We start from the raw sequence: 26,350 nt of genomic DNA, 5'->3' as shown, positions 1-26,350 counted from the left end.
TAGCTGGGGTCTTGGGTGCCTGATTTTAACATGTATGTAGTAGCCCTATGAATGCTGATCAGGGGTCTCGGGCTCCGTGGAAGAGCTCTTAAAGACTCGGATTTCCAAGCCCTGCCTCAGGGGATGGTGACTCAGGAAGTCGGCAGGTAGGCCAAGGGGAGATGTCTTCTACGAAATCTCCGTTTCGTAAGATGCTCGGTCAGGTTTAGGAACAGTGGAGTTAAGACATTACTGACAGTACGTGACACTTGATGTGGGTCCCTGGGTAACCAGGTCTATGCAAATAGAATAATCAATGGTCTCCATAGTAGGCCCGGGATTCCCAGATGTCTGCAGAAATTGATTTGTCACAGAGTCCTGGATAGATTGGAAACCAGTAATTCTCAACCTTCGCCACATATTAGAATCACCCAGGGAGATTTTACCAGCTACACTCCAGACCAGTTGAATTTGAACCTCCGGGTGAGGGATTCACTATTTTTTAACAGCTTTTCTGAGATATAATTTACATCTCATAAAGCTAACCTGCTTAAAGTATACAATTGAGGAGGCTTAGGGTATTTATAGAGCAACCATCACCATAATTACATTTTCATCATCTCAAAAGTTCCCTAGGTGATTCCAGTGTGTATCCAGGGTTGAGACGAGAAGTAAGAAGTCACTCATTGAGATATTATGCTTAAATCAAACATTGCAGATGTGGTCGTCACTAGCTAAGGTCCAGCAGGTGCCAGGTGTCTGTGTTCCAAAACTCTTGGTGTTCAGTACAGATGGATGAAAGATGCCATGTAAGTTACTAAAACCCAACATCTGTCTCAAAGCCCCTGTACTGCCACATCCATCCACCTCTCCATGCATTCATTAAATAAAATTTGATTAACTGATATATGTTGGTCACCCGCTATTCACTAACCACTGTTGTAAGTGCCGGAGACTCAATGAGGAACAAAAACACATATGGTTCAGGACCTCTTAGAGTTTACAGTAACAGGAATCGTGAAGCCAAGTATCACTTATCTTCTGATAGAACACACAATGTCCACAGGAAATCAAAATACACTGGCCAATACAAACATAGTTTAAAAGTTACAACAGGATTTTTGATTCATTAGTTGCAGTTAACCAAGATACCACCCAAATTCACCAGATGCGTTTCTCATCATCGTTCTGACATATCTATTGTCATTTATACATGGAGAAGTCTCCCTGGGTTAAATATGTTGAGAACTGACTTAAATAAGGGATAACCTGGTGTGGAATCTAGGGATGGCAATACATGTGTGTAGGATTAGCAAACGGGTGAACACTGGACAGAATCTGACGCAGGAAAAACCACCGTGCTGCCTGGCTTGTGGTTTTCTTCACAAACTTAATTGTTTGTGATGATCAATATAGGAGTCTGTGCTTGGATTGTGAGTGCAACTAAGTGAAATTTTGGCTGGAAATGTGTCTCTCATGATACCAGAGGCCTTCAGGAATTTAAACGTTAAGAGTGGGCATCCAAACGCATCTTCTTTTTCTAATTGTCATCAAACACAGGGACACACATTCTGAGATGCAAGGTGGACATACAACTGCCTTGGGGCACACCTTGTTCAGTGTTAAGGCATCCTTCCCCCAAACCCCCTCCATGAGCCTGTTTCTGACTTGGGAAGCCCTGCCATGCTGGTTGGGTCTGATGCCCGTGGAGATGTGCCTCACGGGCCAAGATGAGGACGTGGTCTATGCACTTAGGAAGAGAGGGAGAGGCTTGAGCCCATGCTCTGACTTAGATACCGCGAAACGCTTCCTCAGTTAAACAAGACTCAATTCTGTCCTCAAGACAGAATGGTCTTGTAAAGTCCTCCTCCTGCCCCCATTAGAGTCCTGCAACCTAGCTGAGAACATCTGTCATCAGAAAGACCAAGTCACTCCCTCAGCCCCCAGCCTGCTCTCAGCTGACACCTCCCCATCCCACAGTGCCTGTCATGTTCCCGGAACAGCAGGGGAGACGGGGGCGGTGGCGGGGGAGCATCGAGCTGGGGTGAGAACTGCAGGCTTGTTATATTTTCCCTGATTGTCTTCTGCAAGAAATGACCAGCAGCTGGGCAGTGTGTGCTGCTAGGGCTCCAGAAATGTGTTGATATGTTAATTAGGAGCAATCATTTTCTTGCAGAGCAACCCAACAAATATGACAACCGAATAAATCTGTGTGCTTCAAAGCAACGGCGGCATTTAATCTGGAGAGATGCAGCTCCCTTCAAGAGGCCCCCAGGGAGAGGCAGGTTCTGATTCCAAGGGAAGGAGTCCATTCCCTTCCACTGCCTGGACCAGGGAGCGGGGGCCCTGAGGGTGGAGGCTCTGGGCTTCTGGATGGTTCTCTGCGTTATGGTGCTGGAATCAGTCGAGGGTGATAATAACACTAATAATGATAATAGCGTCAGATAATCTGTATTCCTCATTTCCTATGTGCCCGACACCGAGATTAAGAATGTTACACGTGATTAAAAGACTCACAGATTTGATCAGACTCTTCACTAATTTCCAGAAGAAGTGTTGAGTCTCTGGGTAAGTCATTTAACCTCTCTTCTCAGACTCTTTCGGACTCTCAGTGCCTGGCAGGGCTGACACTCGAATGAACACAGACCTGCAGGCACCAAATCTATGTTCCTATAGACACGAAGAAGGGGATTCCAGACTGACAGCCAGGAATCCAGCAAATGCCCAAGATTCTTCCCTCCACAGAACATCTTCTCATTGCTGAACCTTTGCTTATCAAGGAGGCAGAATGATGCAATTGTTCCCCTTGGTGAGAATGTCTGTTCTCTTCGCAGGAACTCCTCTAGCCCACACCCCACACAAGGATGTGTGGGGCTGGAGCAGAGTGAAGGGCCTTGGAGAATGCGAGCCTGAGGCCTCTTTAGAAGGAGTGAGGACCAAGGAGAGGAGGGGAGCCAAGGCTGAGACAGGTGATGGATGATTAGGGGCATAGGAGGAAAGACCCGGAATGGAGCAGACAGGCGGGGGGACGAGAAACGACATCCAGAGCCAAGATGCAGAGAGCAGGTGTGCGGGCACCTGCTGGGTGGGTGGGAGCCAGGCCGACACGATTAAACCGAGTCCTCTCCCTCATTTTGGAGAAGCCAGAGTCTCACCTCCAAGAGCATGTGCTTCTTCCCAAACCCAGCATCTCCACAAGTGTGCCCTTACAGCTCTGGTCATTAGTGATGGACACCATCCGCCCCCCCTACAAAAAAAAGGATTTTCTTTGTCTAACATTTGAGACATGCATATTCACACCTCCCTTGAATAATCCAACTGCAACTGTTATGCTACAGACGCCACGCAATCCTGCTCTTTACAAGAAGTTATATAACTTCACCTAAGGCATAATTTACCAAATATATTGATTCATGATTTCTTTCATGAATCACAAACACCAACCTAAGGTTCCACACTGGACAAGGGTTCACCGTCCCAGAGGAGTAAAGTGGTGATGTTGGGACCTTTATGGGGTTCAGGGCATGGAGCGGGGGCGGAAATTCCAGCACCTAGCCCAAGGTTGGCTGAAAGTTAAAACTTAACCTGGTCCATATTGCTCTGCTTTTTTCATCAAATTCAGGACCATAACAATCTTGTAATATCCTGCGTTTCCTTATACAGGCACCCCTCAGAGTTATTGCCGGTTTGGTTCCAGACCACCGCAATAAAGTGAGTATCACAAGAAAGTGAGTCACACAATTGTTTTGGTTTCACAGTGCATACAAAAGTTATGTTTACACTAGACTGTAGTCTATTAGGTGTGCGATAGCATTATGTCTAAAAAAAGCAATGTACATGCCTTCATTAAAAAAAACTATATTGCTAAAAAATGCTAACCATCATCTGACAACACAGGGAGGGTTTCCACAACCTTCAATTTGTAAAAAAACACAGTATCTGAGAAGCACAATAAAACAAAGTACAGCTGTATGTGAAGCAAACGGCATTGCCTTTGGCCTTAGAACATTTTTGCCTTTGATATTTCCCTATTTAATTTGCAAATTGTATATAATGTGGGAACCTTTCTTGTTTCTGCGGCTGAGCATGGGGGTGGGGCGTGAGAGCTGTCCTTGGCGATAAGGTTCAAGAACTATCCTTGGTTCCTGTTGGGCAAGGTCGTTTTCTGAACAGCTCCTGTGACACGTGAAAGAGCTCTGATGCTCCTGTGAGGACACAGTGGGTCCTATAAGCTGAGAACCCACAGGGAGGATAGGAGATTGGAGACAGCGAGGGAAGGTGCGTTCCCCATCGTCTCGGTAGCCTCCCTTCTCATAGGAAAAAGCCTTTATGCTCTGTGATGGGCTTGCCTGTGCCAACAGCAGCCCGGAGCTAAATTGGGGGAGGAATCTGGATTAACCTGCTGCGTAAGAAAACCGAGTGTGTGATCCTACAGCTTGAGTCCTGCCCTGTCTCAGTCCCTACAAACACTGACGAAAGTGTGCCAGAGACACAAAGCTCCTCAAGTGGCTTCTTCTGCGGGGAGGGTGAGAAACAAAGAAAGGGGCTGGTTTGGGCTTCTGGGTCAGAAGTTTAAAGAAACACCTCATGCAGAATGTTACAGCAACTTACCCCCCGAGGAAGTGAGGGCTCTGATCTCGACATGACTATGGGAATGTAAGCCCTGGGGCATTTGCAGAAATCCTGGGAGGGTTTTAAACTCCCACAGGGTACAGAATAGACGTTAGGAGTCCATGTGTCTACATTTCAAGAGCAGGAGGTGGCAGGGTAGGGTGGGCAGGGAATCAGGCCTCAGAATTGATCTCAACAGGCTGCCTCTCTCATCCCCAGCTGGATGCTCCTGGAAGGAGATGCATTGTTAGGAAGATGGAAGGGGACCATTAAAATGCTGTCATGGAAAGGGTCAAAAAAAGTTATCAAAATATTCTTTTTATCAGCTGGGCTCAAAATGTTGCAGTGCCCAGCCTGAGGTGGAGCTAAGAAATCTCCCAAGAGAGTGGGAACCAGTAAGACATCGGGTTATCCTACTGCCTCCACCAAAAGTGTCACTTCTATTGCCATCATCTGGGGGCCACCTACCTCCACATTGCATCAGTTTGAAGCAGAAATCAGGAAGGACCAGACCCTTTACTCGAGTGATGTAAATGCACTGCTTCCATGTTTAAAATCAAAACTGGCAGAATCTGGGTCATGATGAAACCTCCAATAATATCACCGAACATGGAGAAAAAGCTGAATTTTAGGAAAACGCAGGACTGCAAACTGCACTGCTACCCTGTACCAACCAAAAATGTACCTGAATGCAAGCAGAATGTCAAAGGTAGAGAGGCCACTCTAAACTCAGGCAAGCACTGCTCTCAACTACATTCCTTTCTAGAGAGAAGCTACAAGGAGACCCCAAAGTGGAGTTACTCAAAAAAGACTTACTATTTTGAATCCCTAGTTTATTATACACAAAAACTGCACTGTGTAGATAACTTCAGTCGGATCCAAATTCCAACTCGAAAACCCAACATAAAGTGCACTCCCAGGAATGCATAATTAGACAATGTTTATTACAGCAGCCTGGGTGCTTAAAGTGTTGAATATGGGTTAATCTTGGATAAATTTAAAACACCACATGTTCACTTCTGTTAAAAAATATATTACAATTGTAATTTCAGGTTCACCGAAGTACTTAATCCTCACGTATTTGGTTCCATCTTCTGAATATGCAGGTGGTCTCAGAGCACCTCCGGTCAGTGAGAGGCAGCAAGCGGTCCCTCTACTGAGCATGCAGGTGTGGTTGCCAGAACAGGTCCCTGTGCAAAGGCCTTCCTTCCTAGGAAGCCATCACCTAGTCCTGCTCAGGACCAAAGGATCCTGTAAGCCCTACAAGGAAAAGGCTGCCCCAAGGAGTTTGGCGTGGAGCTGGCTAAGATCTTTCATGGGCTGTATTCAAGAAAGCCAGAGGCAACTGGCCCTTTAAAACTGTGCCCCTGCTTCTCCAGGACAGAGAGTACCTTCAACTTTCTCAATTCAGAAGAGAAAAAAAATCAAAACAAAGCACTAAGATGCTTAGCCCAAGCTTCAGAGGTGGGTTGGTCCAGTGATTCACAAGTGGCAGTAACTCTACCTCCAAGAGGAGGTCTGTCCCTGTCTGGAGACACTTTGGGGTCATGGCTGGAGGGAAGCTACTGGCATCTTGAGGGTGGAGGCCAGGGAAGCTGCTGAACATCCCCCAATGCCCAGGACGGCCCCTACTGCCGAGAATTACCTGGCCCCAAATGTCGGTAGTGCTGAGACCGGGAGGCCCTGTGTTATGGACGAATGTTTGCGTCCCTCCCAAACTCCTATGTTGAAGCCCTAACGGTGAGATGGTTTCTGGAGAGGGCACTTGGGGAGGTGATTAGGGCTAGATGATTTTGCTTTCCCACAAGACCCTATTTAACCCTGTTGCTACCAGACACCAAGCTTGCTTTCGCCTCCATCTACTCCTCTATAAAATGGGCATCACAGCAATACCTACCCCATGGCGGGGGGTCATGTGGTCTTCGATGAGGTCATCTTGTAGAGTGTGTAGAGGTGTGTCTGGCACTAATTAGCACCATTTACTTGTTGAATAACGCCTGTTGATGTCTCAGAGACAATAAGAGCGAAAGTGTGGCCAAAATCAAGCCAAGACCAGGAGGCTCTCGGAAGCAACCACAAGGTTAGGGCAGTGAGGTCCAATCAGGCGCCTCCCCCTCCACTGTGGACTTACTCCATGTCACCAGACACCAGGATCCACCAGTCCAGACCCCAAGGGACCCCTGAGACATCCTCTGGAAAGATGAGCTGGGTGGGGATGTACAAATGGGTCACCCTGGCCTGCCTCAGCATTTTTAAACCCACGTGACTTTTTTCCCCTAGAGACTGCAAATGCTGCCTTGCAGGAAAAGGAATAAGAATTAAACCGAAATGGAAGAAGTTTAAGGTAGATTTAGGATATTATCTTTACAGGTCAGCCTGGTCACTCCAGGATTAAAGAGAGTTTTGTGGGAAAGAAAAATCATAATTTTAGCTTCCTCAAATAGACCAATTTATCTATAAATGGAAAAATCTCCGTAAAGTAGAATATTCCATAATAACATATTTTAAATATTTCTAAAGGTAGCCATCTTATATGGAGTTTATCTTGACTTTCTGTTAAGTATATATCCCAATGTTAATTCATACATTTTAAGAGGTTAGACTATGGATCAAAATGCAGGAAGAAGAAAGGAACTGAGGGGAAACGTTTTCCTCTGGATGCACATGACAGAAGCAGGCGTGGAAAGGACAATCCTATTTCAGGGCCATGAGAACAATCTGAAAATGATTAGTTCTAGATCCAGATCTGCCTACAATAACAAGAGGGAAAAATGTTCCCTTTTGTGAAAGGTCTGAGTATTGTGCCAAAGTTCCATTTTTATAACCTAAAATATAAAATCCACTTGACTCACATCTCATGCTTTAGTGTAACTAAATAGCCTGGTGTTGGGTAGGAATTTGTTTACAGAAAGGTTAGTTAGCAGTATTTTTGAGACAGCTGTACACGCCAAGGAATGGAGAATGCAGAAGTGGGTGAATCCTCACCAAATACTCAGCTTTCACGTTTTGGTTCTCAATCCAGAAATGTTTGTAAGACATCCACATGGTCCAGAGATGTAAGCATCACTACACTAAAGATGGATGTTCTAGCCAGCTGGCCTGGTGCTCGGATGAATTGGCAGGTAGAGGTCACCCCAGGTTGCTGGCATTAACTGAGTGCCCAGAAGGGGAGAAGCACCATCTTAGCGGTTAGGGGGACCAGTGGTGACCAAAACAAACAGCCACACGGAGCTTCCCTGCCTGTGGGAGAAGACAGCCAGTCAATACTAACATGACATGTCAGAAAGTGATAAGGCCCATGAAAAACATAAATCAGGGCCAGGGGAAGCAGGAGGTCTGGGGAGGGGGTAGGGAGGGGGTGTTACCATTTTAAATAGCATGGTGTCTGTAGAGCACATTGAAAGGTGAAAATCTCCGCAAGTACTTGGGGAAGATGAGGGAGTGCGTTAGGTGGTTATGTGGGGAAAAGTGCTTCCAGCAGAGGGAATGTCAGTGACCACAGAAATGGAGAGAGAAGAAAAGGAGAGAGGCAGCTTCCAAAACATTTTCACTATTTATATTAAGTGATGAGTTCTTAATAATTAATTTTTCTGATACTTTTAGGGCAACCAAGTTTGGGCCATTCTAAAGAAGTTACTTAGAAGGCTAAACATGCCCTGCAGATATAGATTTCTCTACAGTGCTTAATTTTAGAAAATTCAAATCCAATGACGATCAAAAATAAGAATTAAACACCTAGAACTCTAAGGATACTGTTCTTCAATTATCTGAGTTAATTTAGCTTATTGGTATTTTAAGTTTGACGCTCTCAAAATTTGTAAACTATTTATAAGAGAGTGAAGAAATGCCACAGTGTTGAACAATAAATCTTTTAATTAAGAACATGGACTGTCATCTAGCATCTTTGTTATTTGCTTTCATTTGAGCATGTCAAATGTCACAGGCTGGCAAGATCACAGACTTCATTAAGTGCACGCAGAAGAGACAGGAGTGGTTTTTACCGGAAGCGATATAAGTGTGAAAGGATGCTCAGATAATTCTACCCCTGTTAGTCAAACAGATTCCTGAAATATGACTGATGAATCATTTGATGCCTAATACCTCTCTGAAGAAATTGTGATAAGCAGTCATCAGTCACCTTTGGAGGGTGCATAATGACTGTGTAATGTTTTCCACTGGTACCTGATGATTCATACCTATTTCACAGCAGAGAGAATATTTATATCCTAAAACCAATCACAGATTCGAGATATTTAAGCTAAATTTTGTATTTCACTGAGGCAAATAAATTTACCAGGAATATAATTATTTATAACCTGGTTACAGATCACAGTAAATATTAAAATGGAACAAGCTTGAGAGAAACTGTCAATTGTCCAAATAAATTTCTGTGGTATATGTATTTTTAGAGGCAACCAAGTTGACTGTACTTATGAAATGGAATAATTTAAAAAACCATTTATGGATGATTATGAGGCATTTTAAGAAGCCATGTGGGTTTGTTTTCTGATAAATGATCAGCACTGAGCAAAGCTTAGCAACAATTCATACGCCCAACTGCCAATGAGTCACGGATGCCTACTCTCCTCTTTAATCATCCATCCCCGGGGACCCCAGCCTGTCTTCTCTGAGGATAATTTACCACATTTGTGCTCTGAGGAAAGAGTCAACAGACTGTCCAAAGTCCCTAATCCTACAGAGAGGCTACTATCAGCTCTGAGAGGCTGGGATTCTACACACAGATCCACATGCCCACCCACTTACACTCCAAAAGATGTGAGGTGTGCACATGTAGGGAGAGATTCTTGTTGCTTCATTTTTAGATGAAATTGCAGCACCAACCACAGTGTCTTTTAAGAGCAACCCCCGCGATGGCAGAGACTTTGATCAGCGTGTTGCGTCCCCAGGGCTACACACCCTGGAGCAAGGCAGGCTCACGAGACACCCTCGTAGCACCACACTGAACACTCCAGCTAAAGTCAATGCTTCAGCCAAATACCAATTAACCACAGTTCCAGTGCACGGACGCCAATTTTCATGTTGAGAGGCTATACTTCTCACTTTTCAACTGCGCATCTTGGCTCCATGCAGGGAATCATCTCAGGCTAGAAAAATGATCTAAATGTCCATCTGTTCACAAATGTGAGGCTAAGCCTGGGTATGAAATGTGCTCTGTCCACGTCTCCTTCCCATGACCGTTCGATCCCCTGATGGAAGCGTTCTGACCTGGGTGTGGAGCCCTGGCCAGCAGCATGCCCCTCTTCTTTCCCAGGTGAAGAAGCCTCTTGTATCTGCCCTCAACGCCTGGCCATGCCCATTGCGCCCTGTATACACGGCTTGTTTCAGTGCACTGAGACTCTCGTCTAGAGAGTCGGCTACTTCACCCGACGCTGCGCGTAGCACAAAAGCTACCACATCAAACACAGGGACGCTAATCACTGATAACCATTCTCACCTGTGGTAAGTGATGATTTTCCTGCTGTGCTCCTGAAAATTCAGCTTCTCATCCAGAATTCATCGAAAGTGCCTGCCTGTGAATTAACAACTCTGAGTGCTAACAGAGATGCTGGATTTTATTATCTTTTAGCTACAAGTTCAGGGATATGTGATTGAAGCTGACAATGTCTGCATAGACTTCTCCCTATTTTCTTAGCTATAATCTGTATAAATGTCTGAAAACACACACACACTCTGTTTTGGATGTTTTTTTCCCCATTGGTGCTTAAGCCTTCCTTCCCCTTCAGAGGCTCTTCCTTCTTTGAGACTGACATGCAGTCCTTGCATGTCGATAGCCATGGTCATTGATTCATTCACTCATTTGTTCATTCATTCATTCAATAGACTATTATTTATTGAGCAATTATTATGTGCTAAAAACTGTTTTAGGTGCTGAGTACACATTTGGAGCAAAATCACCTTCGTAGCACTTACAACCTAGAAATATGATGCTTTTGGGTCCTTGCCTAGATGGGGGAAAGCCAGGTATCTCTGTCACAGCAGCTGACCAGGTGCGTGCCCCGTCTGCGGTGACTCCAGGCAATAATGTGCACACACGATGCACGCCATCTGAAGCACAACCAAAGCACCCCCGAAGAAGCCATGGGCAAACCACAGGGCTCTCTTGGTGCACAGTGGGGTACCAGGGTTTAAAGCAATATGAATGGATGCGGTGGTGGTTTTAAAACATCCACACATCCTTTGATAATCCCCTCTTGAAAAGGTGGAGCCTGATTCTCCTCCCTCTGAGAATGGCTGGACTTACTGATGCACTTCTAATGAATAAAACAGAAGTGATGGTGGGGACCAGGTGATAAACGGTGGCTTCTTGCTTGCTGTGTATTTTACCGATCAGTCTCTAGGGGGCGTCAGCTGCCATCCCAGGAGGCTCTCAGGCAGCCCTGTGCAGAGCCCAGGTGGTGAGGAACCCAGGCCTCCCACCCACACCCAGGTGAGGGCGCCACCTTGGAGGCGGGTTCTGCAGCCCTTCTCAAGCCTTCGGCACATGCAGCCCCACTGACAGCTGGGATGGAACCTCCCGAGAGACCCTTAGCCAGAATCCACTAGCTAAACTGCTCTTGGATTCCTGACTTTCAGAAACTAGGGGAGATAATAAATGTTTGCCGTTTTAACCTTCTAAGTTTGGGGGCAAGAGAGAACTAATAGAGATGCCGACATCATGTTATCCTTTTAAGATGGCAGGTTTTACTTTATTATTTCCTGGAAATACAGCTATTTTTTAAATCCCACCTATAGTCAACACATCAGCATAATGAATGAAGAAAGCCAATTTGAATGCCTATCTATATATGTGTATATTCAATACCTGAGTACACACATGTGCATTGAATTAGTTACACCTTAATTTGAAGATAATAAGTCAAACTACAAATTAAAATTACGATAGATTCCCCTCTTGCCCCCTTTACCACACAACAGGTCAGGTCTATATTTCACTGTGCCTCTGACCCCCAGCATGCTTGCAGACAGATGGTCACAGACAGATGTTCACTCTGCAATTCAGGTTCCCTGTCGCCAACTGCCGCTGCCGCTGAGGATTTAAGCTGCTCTCCTTGTGAACAACGCAGGAATTAACAGCACCTCTGCCACTCACCGTGTGGACGACAGGCTCTTGGTGCTCCAGCCAGGCGTCAGGGCTGTGCCTCTGAGGTGGGAGAGCCAAGTTCAGGACACTGGTCCACAAGAGACCTCCCAGCTCCACGTAATATCAAACGGTGAAAATCTCCCAGAGATCTCCATCTCAACACCAAGACGCAGCTCCACTCAACGACCAGCAAGCTACGGTGCAGGACACTCTATGCCAAACAACTAGCAAGACAGGAACACAACTCCATCCATTAGCACAGAGGCTGCCTAAAATCATAGTAAGGCCACAGACAGCCCAAAACATACCACCAGACGTAGACCTGCCCACCAGAAAGACAAGATCCAGCCTCATCCACCAGAACACAGGCACTAGTCCCCTCCACCAGGAAGCCTACACAACCCACTGAACCAACCTTAGCCACTGGGGACAGACACCAAAAACAACGGAAACTGAACCTGCAGCCTGCGAAAAGGAGACCCCAAACACAATAAGATAAGCAAAATGAGAAGACAGAGAAACACACAGCAGATGAAGGAGCAAGGTAAAAACCCACCAGAGGTGACCTAACAAATGAAGAGGAAATAGGCAGTCTACCTGAAAAAGAATTCAGAATAATGAGAGTAAAGATGATCCAAAATCTTGGAAATAGAATGGAGAAAATACAAGAAACGTTTAACAAGGACCTAGAAGAACGAAAGAGCAAACACACAGTGATGAACAACACAATAAATGAAACTAAAAATTCTCTAGAAGGGATCAACAGCAGAATAACTGAGGCAGAAGAACGGATAAGTGACCTGGAAGATAAAATAGTGGAAATAACTACTGCAGAGCAGAATAAAGAAAAAAGAATGAAAAGAATTGAGGACAGTCTCAGAGACCTCTGGGACAACATTAAACGCACCAACATTCGAATTATAGGGGTCCCAGAAGAAGAAGAGAAAAAGAAAGGGACTGAGAAAATATTTGAAGGATTATAGTTGAAAACTTCCCTAACATGGGAAAGGAAATAGTCAATCAAGTCAAGGAAGCACAAAGAATCCCATACAGGATAAATCCAAGGAGAAACACACCAGGACACATATTAATCAAACTATCAAAAATTAAATACAAAGAAACATATTAAAAGCAGCAAGGGAAAAACAACAAATAACACACAAGGGAATCCCCATAAGGTTTACAGCTGATCTTTCAGCAGAAACTCTGCAAGCCAGAAGGGAGTGGCAGGACATATTTAAAGTGATGAAGGAGAAAAGACTACAACCAAGATTACTCCGCCCAGCAAGGATCACATTCAGATTTGACGGAGAAATTAAAACCTTTACAGACAAGCAAAAGCTAAGAGAATTCAGCACCACCAAACCAGCTTTACAACAAATGCTAAAGAAGCTTCTCTAGGCAGGAAACACAAGAGAAGGAAAAGACCTACAATAACAAACCCAAAAAAATTAAGAAAATGGTAATAGGAACATACTTATCCATAATTACCTTCAATGTAAATGCTTTAAATGCTCCCACCAAAACACACAGACTGGCTGAATGAATACAAAAACAAGACCCGTATATATGCTATCTACAAGAGACCCACTTCAGACCTAGGGACACAAACAGACTGAAAGTGAGGGGATAGAAAAAGATATTCCATGCAAATGGAAATCAAAAGAAAGCTGGAGTAGCAATTCTCATATCAGATAAAACAAACTTTAAAACAAAGACTATTACAAGAGACAAAGAAGGACACTACATAATGATCAAGGGATCAATCCAAGAAGAAGATATAACAATTGTAAATATTTATGCACCCAACATAGGAGCACCTCAATACGTAAGGCAAATACTAACAGCCATAAAAGGGGAAATTGACAGTAACATAATCATAGTAGGGGACTTTAACACCCCACTTTCATCAATGGACAGATCATCCAAAATGAAAAAAAAAAGGAAACACAAGCTTTAAATGATACATTAAACAAGATGGACTTAATTGATATTTATACGACATTCCATCCAAAAACAACAGAATACACATTCTTCTCAAGTGCTCATGGAACATTCTCCAGGATAGATCATATCTTGGGTCACAAATCAAGCCTTGGTAAATGTAAGAAAATTGAAATCGTATCAAGTATCTTTTCTGACCACAACACTATGAGACTAGATATCAATTACAGGAAAAAAATCTGTAAAAAATACAAACACATGGAGGCTAAACAATACACTACTTAATAACCAAGAGATCACTGAAGAAATCAAAGAGGACATCAAAAAATACCTAGAAACAAAGGACAATGAAAACACAACGACCCAAAACCTAAGGGATGCAGCAAAATCAGTTGTAAGAGGTAAGTTTATAGCAATACAATCCTACCTTAAGAAACAAGAAACATCCCAAATAAACAACCTAACCTTACACCTAAAGCAATTAGAGAAAGAAGAACAAAAAACCCCCAAAGTTAGAAGGAAAGAAATCATAAAGATCAGATCAGAAATAAATGAAAAAGAAATGAAGGAAACCATAACAAAGATCAATAAAACTAAAAGCTGGTTCTTTGAGAAGATAAACAAAATTAATAAGCCATTAGTGAGACTCATCAATAAAAAAAGGGAGAAGACTCAAATCAGTAGAAATAGAAATGAAAAAGGTGAAGTAACAACTGACACTGTAGAAGTACAAAGGATCACGAGAGATTACTACAAGCAACTCTATGCCAATAAAATGGACAACCTGGAAGAAATGGACAAATTCTTAGAAATGCACAACCTTCAGAGACTGAACCAGGAAGAAATAGAAAATATGAACAGACCAATCACAAACATGGAAATTGAAACTGTGATTAAAAATCTTCCAACAAACAAAAGCCCAGGACCAGATGGCTTCACAGGCGAATTCTATCAAACATTTAGAGAAGAGCTAACACCTATCATTCTCAAACTCTTCCAAAATATATCAGTGGGAGGAACACTCCCAAACGCATTCTTCGAGGCCACCATCACCCTGATACAAAAACCAGACAAAGATGTCACAAAAAAAGAAAACTAGAGGCCAATATCACTAATGAACATAGATGCAAAAATGCTCAACAAAATACTAGCAAACAGAATCCAAAAGCACATTAAAAGGATCATACACCATGATCAAGTGGGGTTTATCCCAGGAATGCAAGCATTCTTCAATATACACAAATCAATCAAAGTGATACACCATATTAATAAACTGAAGGAGAAAAACCATATGATCATCTCAATAGATGCAGAGAAAGCTTTTGACAACATTCAACACCCATTTATGATAAAAACCCTCCAGAAAGTAGGCATAGAGGGAACTTTCCTCAACATAATAAAGGCCATATATGACAAACCCACAGCCAACATCGTCCTCAATGGTGAAAAACTGAGACCATTTCCACTAAGATCAGGAACAAGACAAGGTTGCCCACTCTCACCACTATTATTCAACATAGTTTTGGAAGTTTTAGCCACAGCAATCAGAGAAGAAAAAGAAATAAAAGGAATCCAAACCGGAAAAGAAGAAGTAAAGCTGTCACTGTTTGCAGATGACATGATACTATACATAGAGAATCCTAAAGATGCTACCAGAAAACTACTAGAGCTAATCAATGAATTTGGTAAAGTAGCAGGATACAAACTTAATGCACAGAAATCTCTTGCATTCCTATACATTAATGATGAAAATCTGAAAGTGAAATTAAGAAAACACTCCCATTTACCATTGCAACAAAAAGAATAAAATACCTAGGAATAAACCTACCTAAGGAGACAAAAGACCTGTATGCAGAAAATTATAAGTCACTGATGAAAGAAATTAAAGATGATACTAATAGATGGAGAGATATATCATGTTCTTGGATTGGAAGAATCAACATTGTGAAAATGACTATACTACCCAAAGCAATTTACAGATTCAATGCAAGCCCTATCAAACTACCACTGGCATTTTTCACAGAACTAGAACAAAAAAATCACTATTTGTAATGGAAACACAAAAGACCCCGAATAGCCAAAGCAATCTTGAGAAAGAAAAACGGAGCTGGAGGAATCAGGTTCCCTGACTTCAGACTACAGCAATGAAGACAGTATGGTAGTGGCACAGAAACAGAAATATAGATCAATTGCACAGGATAGAAAGCCCAGAGATAAACCCATGCACATACGGTCACCTTATCTTTGATAAAGGAGGCAAGAGTATACAATGGAGAAAAGACAGCCTCTTCAGTAAGTGGTGCTGGGAAAACTGGAGAGCTACATGTCAAAGAATGAAATTAGAACACTTCCTAACACCATACACAAAAATAAACTCAACATGGGTTAAAGACCTAAATGTAAGGCTAGACACTATCAAACTCTTAGAGGAAAACATAGGCAGAACACTCTATGACATAAATCACAGCAAGATCCTTTTTGACCCACCTCCTAGAGTAATGGAAATAAAAACAAAAATAAACAAATGGGACCTAATGAAACTTAAAAGCTTTTGCACAGCAAAAGAAACCATAAACAGGATGAAAAGACAGTCCTCAGAATGGGAGAAAATATTTGCAAATGAAGCAACTGACAAAGGATTAATCTCCAAAATTTACAAGCAGCTCATGCAGCTCAATATCAAAAAAACAAACAACCCAATCCAAAAATGGGCAGAAGACCTAAATAGACATTTCTCCAAAGAAGATATACAGATTCCCAACAAACACATGAAAGAATGCTCAACATAATTAATCATTAGAGAAATGTAAATCAAAACTACAATGAGATATCACCTCACACTGGTCAGAATGGCCATCATCAAAAAATCTAGAAACAATAAATGCTGGAGAGGGTGTGGAGAAAAGGGAGCCCTCTTGCTGTGTTGGTGGGAATGTAAACTAATACAGCCACTATGGAGAACAGTATGGAGGTTCCTTAAGAAACTAAAAATAGAACTACCATATGACCCAGCAATCCCACTACTGGGCATATACCTTGAGAAAACCATAATTCAAAACGTGTCATGTATCAAAATGTTCATTGCAGCTCCATTTACAATAGCCAGGACATGGAAGCAACCTAAGTGTCCATCGACAGATGAATGGATAAAGAAGATGTGGCACATATATACAATGGAATATTACTCAGCCATCAAAAGAAAGGAAATTGAGTTATTTGTAGCAAGGTGGATGGACCTAGAGTCTGTCATACAGAGTGAAGTAAGTCCGAACGAGAAAAACAAATACCGTATGCTAACACATATATATGGAATCTAAAAAAAACAAAAAAAGCCAAAATGGTCATGAAGAACCTAGCGGCAAGCCGGGAATAAAGACACAGACCTACTAGAGAATGGACTTCAGGATACGGGGAGGCGGAAGGATAAGCTGGGACAAAGTGAGAGAGTGGCATGGACATATATACACTACCAAACGTAAAATAGAAAGCTAGTGGGAAGCAGCCGCATAGCACAGGGAGATCAGCTCGGTGCTTTGTGACCGCCTGGAAGGGTGGGATAGGGAGAGTGGGAGGGAGGGAGAAGCAAGAGGGAAGAGATATGGGGACATATGTGTATGTATAACTGATTCACTTTGTTATAAAGCAGAAACTAACACACCATTGTAAAGCAATTATACTCCAATAAAGATGTTTAAAAAAAAAAAAGATTTCTTTACCTAGGGCAGGTAACATAATTTCTCTGATCTGGTTTGTCTGTAAAATTGGGCTAAATTAGAGCCACTCTCAAGCCGCTCTGATACCTGGTGCACAGCAAGCAGCCGTGCGTTATCTAGCCGTAGAGGTGCATTCCTGGAGTGTCCTTAGCATCACCTTGGCCCAGCAATAAAGCACTGACTCTCTCCCTCCACCTCATCTACCATCGTGGACTCAGGTTGTATTAGCAATAACGGCAGTCATTGCTGAGGCTTAACGACATGGTATTCTCTGCTCTAAATACTGCAAGAGTATTACCACAAGAGGTAGAGGCTGCTCTTTTCATCATCCGCAATTTGCAGATGAGGAAACTGAAGCATTAGAAATGTAGATAACTGGGCCAAGTTCTCACAGGTCCTAAGTGGCCCGGACTGCAATACAGGCAATCAGGAATACGAATCCAAGACCCGTTTTACCAAACCAGGTTGCCTCGTGTGGGGAATCTGACTCCCCCTTGGCCGCCTAGGAGGACAGCACTTTGCAGGAGTGGCTCCCTCTTGCCCCAGCAGCGATGACCACATCCAGGGCAAGCCTTCAGAGTGGCAGGATGAGGCAGAGGAGGGCCTAGGTTCCCCTTGGGGTCTCCATGGGTCCCAGGAGGTGTTCAGAAGTGACGATATGACAGAGAGGTACAAGGGGAACCATTCGGCTAAGGATGGAACATGAGCCAGACCCAAAAGGGCCAGTGAGACCCGAGCTGGATCACAGGCCAGTAGGAGCTGGACACAAGGGGCAGCACCTCCACGGAGGCCAACCAAGACCCGAGAGGTGGTCCAGGGTCCACACGCCGCTCAGAAGCCTCCTCTACCCACTGCCATCAGCAGTGCCCCCGGCGGCACCAACTTCATCTGGGGAGACAAAGAGGGAAGAAGCCGAACCTGAAAAACTGGGCATCACACAGAAGGGGCGATCCGAGCCGAGGGCAACTAGTTAGACCAGGGAAAGCAAGGGAGTGTTCACTGGCAAGTCTGTTTCCGGCTGAGCAGCGGGTGGGGGGTGGGGAGGAATATGCTGATGAGCAAGATTCAATAACGTCAGTGCAAACTGAAAGCTGCATTTTATTCACACTTCGTGGTCTCGTGTGAGCGCACGGCTGACCCGCCACCTGAGAAGGTCCTGCTTGGTGCTCCTGGCGACGCAATGAAGGTGATGAGGCGCAAAGACGTGAAGGGGCAGCAAGGGACCACGCTGGAGGCTGAATGCCCCACAGGTCCTCGCTCCCTGGGTCCAGAGATGACGTTATGGGGAGTCTGCTCCAGGAGGACACGGTGAGGGACCCTCTGATGCTGAGTTCAGACCTCAAGACGCCCAGCATCGAACACCCAGGCCCGCCCCCCCCCCGCCCCGCCCTGGAGCACTGTCTCTCCATCTCTGGGTTAAAATAGCGCTTTCCAGCCCAGGCACTCACTCCACTTCCATGAGAGGTTCTCATACTCTCACACTCCTCTGTGATGGTGTGAAAAGTCACTGCGGCCACGGCTAAACATCAATTTACCACCAAATTTGTGATGCTTAGAATTGTGCCTTCCAAAGTAAGAGTTCCAGTAAAAAGCAAGTTTTGGTGTCTTACCTGAAAACCCTGTGATCTCAACACGATTCAGGAAACCAGAAAAATTTCAGCAAATGTGGCTTTTCTGAAAGAGTAGCTTCAAATGCTCCTCGTGCACCTAAAACACCATTTATTGCTCAGATAAACTTCGCAGGATATTACGTTCATTAAACAAAGAAGCTTTCCTAGAGTTATAAGCACATTATATAACATATGCATTGTCTATTGTAGACAGTGGGTTTTAAGGTAAATTTGCTAAATACATATGGACTCAAGGAAACAGTATATCTTTTTGTTCCTGATTTGAGTTAGATAGTAAAAACTGATGAGCTTTACGAAGCATTAATGCAAGACATTTCCAGGGATTAGAGCTGAGATTGTATTAGAGCAAGTCTATCTGATGAGCAGCATGATTTTTTCCCCACATGGCAAGCTTCTGAGACATAATAAAAAAGAACAGTAAGATACAAATCTAAGAGAATGTCCTTGTACCAAGTGGAAATTAAAATGAGGCTAGCCAGGTACTGTGTCACACCACTTTATTTGAATTTGGAAATTAATATGTGCCTGACTTTACCTTTTTCCTCCAGTTAATCACTAGGAAAAAAACCCAATACATTTAGCAAAGGGAAATGCACACTCCAGGTTTACAGTTGTAATCACTGTGGGATCTGTGCTGTTAACGGTCTAGGAGTCCCTATTTGAATGCTCCATTTTTCACATGAACTAACTCTGTGATAATAAACTTCGCCTTCAATTTGGAGAGTCACTTCTTCCTGCAAAAAGGTGGGGGTTTCCCCATGAATACAACTTAGATGGTTGTATTCTTTTCTTATATCCAATGCATAATAAGCAGAACCATCTTTTTCTTTGTTGCTTAATTTGGTATTTCCATGAGGGCTAAGTGAACATTCCAGCAGAGACTGTTGCTACTTTTCTTTAATATATCACTTTGCATTGAAAAGTAATATGCTTCATTGGTTTAATTTGGTGAATTTCCATATATTCTATATGCTTATAAGCACCTGAATTCTACATCTTACATATAACTTCTGTATCACTGGAAAGATTTCAGTGCATTTTCATTGTTTAAGTGGGAAGCTGTTTGCAAGCCTGGCTTTCAAGTCAATGTTTTCATTTGGGAACAGAAGGTGTAAAAGTGAAAATATGTCTCACTCTTTCCTTCAAATGGGACCTAAAAATGTTTTCTAAGAATGCAACATGCAGATTTGCATGTCATTTCTCTTGGATTATCTAAGGAGGCATCCAGCAAAAAGCAAAATAATATCTGATAACATACCAGAGAGTATGGTCACATGGGTCTATATTGATAAACTCTCAGGGCTCACAGGGGAAAAAAAGGTTATGTTCCCAGAGCTTTCTTATTTGTGTCCTTTTTCTCTCCCCAGAGAAATAAATTTTAATCTCTATTGCTAAACCAGAAGCAAAAGAAGCAATCAATTTAGGAAGTGTAGGGCCAGTAAATGTGGAAATAATCCAGCACTGTGTCTCAAGAACTCTAAACACAGGTTTTTAAAAAATTATTTGAGTGATATACATCCTAGTTCAACATGTAAAGCTTCAATAAAAGCTGTTTCCCTGCAAACAACAATGTATTCAGCATCAGACCTTCATTTGACTTGGGGCACCCATGAAGATTAGCTGGAGTTTGATCCACTATCACATTTCTACAAGAAGAGGGCAACCAACCCAACGTCTGGAGCTTGATAACTTTACAAGAAGAAGATGACAGCTGCCCCTCAGGTCTTGGGAAGCCAGTGTCCATGTGCCTAGGTTAGTGCATTTTTAGAATTCCCCTTTGCACCGTAACTATGACATTTCCGGCAATTTACAGTGGATCTTTAACCTGACAATTTGGGAAGTTTGTATAATGGAAATGGATTAAAATATGACAGTAAAGCTGTCCACTGCTGTCCAGGAAAATGCTGGCACAATCTCTTACAAAGAAAGCCACAATCGTCCAGATATATTGACTCTGCACTTTCCCGTCTCCCTGGACGTGGTCACCCAGTGAACCACGGACTCCTGACTCCCCAGGGTTTCTGGGGGGTGGCAGTTCCCTACGGACAGATCCCACCACACTGCCACTGCTGAATCCATTTCTCTTCTGTCTTGAAATTCAAAGTGAAGCTTCAATGGAATTAGCTCAAGTTATTCCATAGCTACTCACAAAGAGTTCTCTACTAAGCAGAGTAAGATATTAGTTTGCTAGGGCTGCCATAACAGTGGACCATAGACTGGGGGAGGGGGGTTTAAACAAAAGAAATTTATCTTCTCACCTTTCTGGAGTCTGTAAGTTCAAGACAGTGGTGTTGACAGCACTGGTTCCTTCTAAGGCCACTCTCCTCGTCCTTTAGACGGCTGTCTTCTCCCCATGTCTTCCCTCTGAGCATGTGTCTGTGTCCTAATCTCCTCTTCCTATAAAGACATCAGCCACATTGGATGAGGGCCCATCCACATGACCTCATTTAACTTAAACACCTCTTTAAATGTCCCATCTCCAAATATAGTCACATTCTGAGGTCCTGGGGGTTAGGATGTCAACATATAATTTAGTGGGGGACACAATTCAATCTATAATAGTCCTTATGTTCTGATCACTGATGAACTGAAGCAAAAGGAAAACAGCCTATTAAATAATTCCTGAGCATCGGGGGGACCCCCGAGCTTGAGCAGGTGCTGAGGCTGGGCAGTTATGATACCCAGCCCTGCCCTTGGGGAGCTTCTGGTTAGCAGACAGCAGATGTCTCACATAAAGGGAATTCAAAGATGAAATCTGGGTGAAGACCACCTTGAAATGAAAGTTTTATTCATGAAACTTTGTCCTTGGACATTTTCACTTCTGTCCATTAAAAAAGGCATTCTTGGGCTTCCCTGGTGGCGCAGTGGTTGAGAATCCGCCTGCCGATGCAGGGGACACGGGTTCGAGCCCTGGTCTGGGAAGATCCCACATGCCGCGGAGCAACTGGGCCCGTGAGCCACAATTACTGAGCCTGCGCGTCTGGAGCCTGTGCTCCGCAACAAGAGAGGCCGCGATAGTGAGAGGTCCGTGCACCGTGATGAAGAGTGGCCCCCGCTTGCCACAACTAGAGAAAGCCCTCACACAGAAACGAAGACCCAACACAGCCATAAATAAATAAATAAATTTAATTAAAAAAAAAAAAAAGGCATTCTTTTCTTTCTTTTCAGAGGCGACATTCAAGAGAAAGCAAGAATAGAATCTAACCCGGACATGATCCAGCCTGCCTTTGTGTGTGAGTCAGAAGTGCTGTTGTTTCTGGTTGAAATATTCAAAATGGGTGAAAATGTACAACAGAGGCCGTGAATAACATGATCACGATGGACAAGGATTCAATGGTCCTCCTTCCGTGTGAAGGCTATCAGGGTCTCAGACGTTACAGGAAGTGATTTTCCATTAAAGCCCAGTTTTTGTTACTTTCCTTTTCCCAGTGTTTGGCTTTCTACCATATAATGGGAAATTAGCAGAAACACATTGAAAACATCATTGTGAACAGGTGCGTGATTCAAGCGAGCGATGTTTAAGTGACAGCTGAAGCATGAAAGCGAATACTAGCAGATAAATGTGTGTGTAATTTTAGAGTTAATAATTATGTTGCATAATTTTCTTTGGAAGAAGGGTTCATAATAACATTTTCTAAAAGTGCCAAGCAAAGTAATTACACACTTGGCAAGCCATAAAAACTAAACAACTTGGCAAATGCCTCATTAGCCAAGTACTCAGGTCAATGCAAGGTTTTATGTTATTTAGAGCAGGAGATTTTTTTTTAAAAAATAGGTCTTACTTTTTTATTTTATGTTATTTTCTTATTTTATTTATTTCATTTTTCTTGTAATTATGACTTTACTTACTAATACAATGTTTTAAAATGTGATTCTTTCTTAAAAATCAACATGGTAAAAGTGAGGTGGACACCCCATTCACGGACCTCAAATGGAATGGATTCTAACAAAGACAAGAAACCACCACTCTGTTTCCTGTTCACAAAGAGCTGGAGCTGTTATTTCCATTTCCATGGAGGCAGGACCTCACCATTTTCGTACAATGACGTTTTGGCAGGAATTTAGCTAACAGCTAAGGAAATCATTTTGAGGAGAAAGACATAATTTTGAGAGTTTATCCATATTTTTGGAAAGTACTGAGAGTAGTCCTACTTTCGGAGTTTTATTACTGGAAGGTCCTGAGAATGTTGAAGTTTAAGTAAATGATTCTTTGTATAAATTATAGGGATCTACCAACCCCTTTTCATGAGGCGTCCATTTATACTGGTACACTTGCTAATCAATTCCAGCTGGGAGCCAATTAAGGCATAAGCCTGGGAACACAGCCCAAATGGACCAGGCGGGGGGATGATTCAGATGGGTCTGGTTACCCTTCTTTTATTGATTCAGTTGGTTACTTACCAAGAGTGTTCTCATAGGCTTACATCTATTTTTAAATAAATGTGATGCATTTATTTAAATTTCTTACCAATGCCAAATAAATTAAAACCACACATAATACCACTACTTAAAATATGTGAAATAATAAATAAAAGTCAAAGCCACACACATGCAATCCATTCCCCAAAAGACAGTAATTCTTTATGCTTGATCATAACTTGCTTTCTAGTTTCTTCTTAGGTTTTATGCAATCTAGTCCATTCTTTAAAAATATATATAAGCTTATGATACATGTTGGATTGCAACTTGCTTGTATCACTTAGCACAGTAATTTAGAAAAATGTACATGCCAATTCACAAAGATTCTTCTTCTTAACGTATATATAAAATTTTGATCTTGGGCAAACCATAACTTGTTTAGCTATACCTTATTGATGGACATTTATGGTGTATCCATTTTATGCATTTAATACTACAAAAAAAATCATTCGTGTATATATCTTTGTCTACTTAAACGTTATTTCTGTAACTTAGATGCCAAAAGTACATGTGTACATGTTTAATTGTGATATATTTAGCCAAATCACTCTTCAGGAAGGTTGAGCCAATTTATAGTCCTGTCAACAGTGTATGAAAGCACCCGTGTCTCCACCATTCCACCATCTCTGAATGTTATTGATCTCATTTCGATATACTGTAAGCAATAAAGGTATTCAATTGATGCTTTATCTTGCATTTATGTAATTATTAGTGACGTGTAGAATCTTTCCATGGCTATATTGAGTTTGGTTCCATTTCCTGGTCAAAATAAATGGAATCAATAGATTTTTCTAAGATTGAAATGATCATTATTAATACTATATTGATCATGATGATTAATAATACTAGCTAACAGCTAATCATCATGTTCTATGTTTTATCACTGAATTTTCATCAATGCTTATTCATTTACTTCTTCAATAACTATTAATTTCACATCTACTCTGCACCAGGCTGTGTAGTAAAGATGAAATGATGGAAGCAGGCCCAGAGCTTCATGGGAGTAGATGCTCCATCCCCTTCATGTTATAGGTGAGTAAACAGCAAACAGGTGTGCAGGAATGCACTCAATGGTACACAGCTAGCAAGTTGGAAAGTCAGCTATCAGAAACCAAGTTTTCAACATCCACATTCTAAAATAGATATGAACTACCATCTTTATTTTTCCACTGTAAAAACATTTTGTAGTCACTAGGTAGTCCCCCAGCCAGAATTAAATCAAAACTAAGCCCCAAAGTCTTCTGTGGGTTGGGTTGGTCTCTTACTAAGACAATTTTTACTATTATATTTCTATTCATCTCATCACTACCTTAACCATGCCTTGGTTACTGCATGTCCAATATGAACTATAGCAACTTCCTATTATAATAGCAAAAAGCACCAACAGGTGACCTCTGAAAATCATGTTTGAAAACAGATAAGTGCATTTAAGTATAATTGATTGCACAAGTAACAACGCCCAAAGTGATTACACAGTCTAGTACTTACAAAAGTAATTACACTTCAGAAAATCAAAATTAATTTGTACACTTCTGATGCACGTTTAAGACTGTTGACATTTTATTGTAGTGCTTCTAATGAAATGAAAATTATTAATAATTGTTCCTACTTGAGTGTGACAAATGTCATTTGGCTGGAAAGGCAGAAGCACCACCAAGCATTGCCAAATTAGAGTGCTGCTGGAAGCTGGGGATGGATATTGACATTCAAAATGGTTTTAGGCCTCTGCATCACTTTAACCACCAGCAGCTGATGGGCCATATACCCTGAAATGGATGTGTATGGATGTCTACAGAGTTCTCTCCTCCTCTGTAATGGCCAGTCAATTCTACTGGCAAAGGACCACACGGAATATGCGTGTAAATCATGCTGACACACCTGCAGTCTGAGGGAGGTCACTAAGCCAGATGGACAGGGACGTGGCAGGAAAAAGCCTCCCTTCTGTGCAACCAGCATCAATGATCCCGTTGGCTCTTCTGCAAGATATATTAGGGGAATGACTGTTCCAATCACAGGCACCCAGTGACAAATGAAGACTCATCGGCTTTCACTGTGCACTTATAAAATATGAAATTAGTCATTTTCAAAGGAAAATAAGCCAGGGGTTCACAGATGGGCTTTTTACATAAACAAATAAAATAAAAATTAGATTAAAGTAAGCTTCCATGTCCTGGCTATTGTGGACTCTTTTTGAATTCTGGTTTTCTGAGGGTATATGCCCAGTAGTGGGATTGCTGGGTCGTATGGTAGCTCTATTTTTAGTTTTTTAAGGAACCTCCATACTGTTCTCCATAGTGGCTGTATCAATTTACATTCCCACCAACACTGCAAGAGGGTTCCCTTTTCTCCACACCCTCTCCAGCATTTATTGTTTGCAGATTTTTGATGATGGCCATTCTGACTGGTATGAGGTGACACCTCATTGTAGTTTTGATTTGCATTTCTCTAATGATTAGTGACGTTGAGCATCCTTTCATGTATTTGTTGGCAATCTGTAAATCGTCTCTGGAGAAATGTCTATTTAGGTCTTCTGCCCATTTTTGGATTGGGTTGCTTGTTTTTTTGATATTGAGCTGCATGAGCTGCTTGTATATTTTGGAGGTTAATCCTTTATCATTTCCTTCATTTGCAAATATTTTCTCCCATTATGAGGGTTGTCTTCTTGTCTTATGATTTCCTTTGCTATGCAAACGCTTTTAAGTTTCATTAGGTCCCATTTGTTTATTTTTATTTCCATTTCTCTAGGAGGTGGGTCAAAAAGGATCTTGCTGTGATTTGTCATAGAGTGTTCTTCCTATGTTTTCCTCTAAGAGTTTTATAGTGTCTGGCCTTACATTTAGGTCTTTAATCCATTTTGAGTTTATTTTTATGTACGGTGTTAGGGAGTGTTTTAATTTCATTCTTATACATGTAGCTCTCCAGTTTTCCCAGCACCACTTACTGAAGAGGCT

Source organism: Balaenoptera acutorostrata, chromosome 15, assembly GCF_949987535.1.
Source record: "Balaenoptera acutorostrata chromosome 15, mBalAcu1.1, whole genome shotgun sequence".
Taxonomy (NCBI): Eukaryota; Metazoa; Chordata; class Mammalia; order Artiodactyla; family Balaenopteridae; genus Balaenoptera; species Balaenoptera acutorostrata.
Note: the sequence above shows the minus strand (reverse complement) of the source record.